Source organism: Callithrix jacchus, chromosome 1, assembly GCF_049354715.1.
Source record: "Callithrix jacchus isolate 240 chromosome 1, calJac240_pri, whole genome shotgun sequence".
In the NCBI taxonomy this organism is placed as follows: Eukaryota; Metazoa; Chordata; class Mammalia; order Primates; family Cebidae; genus Callithrix; species Callithrix jacchus.
In genome coordinates, this window is record NC_133502.1 from 85,044,653 (window position 1) to 85,047,600 (window position 2,948).

Sequence of the window (2,948 nt, forward strand, 5' to 3'; positions counted from 1 at the left end):
ATTTCTTTAATGTATTATCTGAAGGGATAGGACAAGATTGTGCCTGCTGTCCTTTTTCATTTTAAAATTTAGAGATTTACTTTCCAATTCTTCATAATAACTGAAGAGAAGCCTTGCTATTGTAAGCCTTGAACTACTGCTGCGTAATGATCTCATTACTTACTGGTGAATGCCACAGAGCACTGTTTCTAAGATCTCTTCTTCAGTTTGTAGTAGTCTTATTTATTGTGTTACCATTAGATTTTTATCTATTACTTCCCTGGAAATAGAGTGACTTGGTTCTGTAATGGGACTTTGTTCTGAAACAATTTTTCAGAGGTGACATCAGACTATAATATCACCTTAATTTTGCTGTAGGCTTAATAAGGAGTGAAAAATGTCATTGGTGGTGGTATGATTACAGGCCCATCATTTTTTTCCCCTCACTTGCTGTATCCTATTCTTCCAGAATCTTGACTTTACCTTTTCACTGTTCCCCACATACCTACATTACTGCTACAGGCTATGTGCTATCCCTCCTAGACAGAGTCATACTTGCAGGGTTCAAAGCTCACTTCTGCCATTCACCAACTATGGTATTGGGTACCATTTCCTTATCTGTGAAAGAGAAAATTAGGATATCATGGGGTCGATGACGGTGAAGGGCGGGAGCAGGGGAGGAGTAAGCCAGGCCAGGTTCTTGCTCTGCCTCGAGTCCAGACCTGAGCAGGCCTTCCTCAAGCCAGCTTAATATGACCAAGCTCAGCAGAGCCTGAGCAAGGAGTGGGTCCATCTTGGAGCAGGAGGGCAGGAGGAACATGACGCTGCTGAGATGGTTTCACCCAAATATCACTGGTGTGGAGGCAGAAAATCTGTTGACCAGAGGAGTTGATGGCAGTTTCTTGGCAAGGCTTAGTAAAAGTAACCCTGCAGACTCCACAGTTTCGTTTAGTAGAAGTGGAGTTGTCACCCACGTCAAGATTCAGAATACTGGTAATGACTGTGGCCTGTATGGAGGTGAGAAGTTTGCCACTTTGGTTGAGTTGGTCCAGTATTACACGTGGAACATGAAAGGAAATTAAGAGAGAAGACTGGAGAGGTTCCTGAGCTTAGATAGCCTCTGAACTGCGCAGATCCCACCTCTGAAAGGTGGTTTCACAAACACTTTTCTGGAAAGGAAGCAGAGAAAGTATTAACTGAAAAAGAAAAGCATGGTAGCTTTCTTGTTTGAGAGAGTCAGAACCACACTGAAGATTGTGTTCTCTCTGTGCACTGGTGATGACAAAGGAGAGAGCCATGAAGGCAAATCTGAATTGACCCATGTCATGATTTTCTCTCAGGAACTGAAATGCATGTTGGTGGAGGAGAATGGTTTGATTGTTTGACAGATCTTGTGGAACAATGCTAGAAGAATGCGATGGTGAAACACTGGGCCCGGTACTACAACTAAAGCAGCCCCTTAACACGACTCATATAAATGCTGCTGAAATAGAAAGCAGAGTTTGAGAACTAAGCAAATCAGCTGAGACCATGGATAAAGTAAAACAAGGCTTTTGGGAAGAATTTGAAATACTACAACAGGAGTGCAAACTTCTCTATAGCCAAAAAGAGGGTCAAAGGTGAGAAAACAAAAATAAAAACAGATATAAAAGCCTCCTGCCCTTTGATCATATACCAGGCTTGTCTTACACAACAGTGATCCCAGTGAGCCTGTTTGAGATGACATCAATGCAAATATCATCATGCCTGAATTTGAAACCAAGTGCAACAATTCAAAACCCCCAAAAAGTTACATAGCCACACAAGGCTGCCTGCAAAACATGGAGAACGACTTTTGGTGAATGATGTTTGAAGAAAACTCCTGAGTGATTGTCATGATAACAAAAGTGGAGAGAAGAAAGAGTGTTTAAAAGAATATGGGGTCATGTGTGTTAGGAATGTCAAAGAAAGCGCCACTAATGGCTTTATGCTAAGATAACTTAAAGTTTCAAAAGTTGGACTACAGAATATGGAGAGAACAGTCTGGCAATATCACTTTTGGACCTGGCTGGACCCCAGAGTGCCTGTGGAGGCATTGCAGTGCTGGAATTGGCCAGACAGGGACATTCATTGTGATTGATATTCTTGCTGACATCATCAGAGAGAAAGTTGTTGAATGCAATATTGACGTTCTCAAAACCATCCAGATGGTGCAGTCTCAGAGGTCAGGGATGGTCCAGACAATTTATCTATATGGTGGTATATTGAAACACTACAATGCAGGACTGAAGAAGAGCAGAAGAGCAAGAGGAAAGGACAGAATATACCAATATTAAATATTCTCTAGCAGACCAGATGAGTGGTGATCAGAGCCCTCTCCTGCCTTGTACTCCAATGCCACTCTGCAGAAACGAGAGACGACCATGCTAGAGTCTATGAAAATGTGGGCCTGAGGCAGCAGCAGAAAAGTTTCAGATGAGAAAACCTGCCAAAACTTTGGCACAGAAATAGATGTGGACTTTCACCCTCTCCCTTAAAAGATCAAGAACAGATGCAAGAAAGTTTATGTGAACATAGAATTTGGATTTGGAAGGCTTGCATTGTGGATGACTACCTTTTGATAAGCAAAATTTGAAACCATTTAAAGACCACTGTATTTTAACTCAGCAATACCTGCTTTCCAATTGTTAATTTTCTCAGATAGGAAGAAATCATCTCTGTAATGTAGATGTTATATTTTATGGAATTGTGTTTTAAATTGAGGAAGCAGTTAGTGTGCTATCTTTTGCTGATTATGGGGATTCAAATTCTAGTTGTTTTAGCATTTATTGTGTTACCATTAGATTGTTATAATAGATAATAACAATCTTTCCTGGAAATAGAGGTTTTTTTTCTTTTTATAACTTTAACCAGTTTAATTCCTTTCTCATTGTAGGGAATGATAAAAACAAATAATTTTTGAAAATTAAGTAACAACATCTTAGAAAAGT

The 2,948-nt window shown here is 40.2% G+C and overlaps 1 pseudogene; it reads left to right on the forward strand.

Moving 5' to 3' along the window:
- The first annotated feature begins 611 nt into the window (after positions 1-611).
- LOC100401054 (tyrosine-protein phosphatase non-receptor type 11 pseudogene) lies at positions 612-2,590 on the forward strand (annotated as a pseudogene).
- Positions 2,591-2,948: the final 358 nt, after the last annotated feature.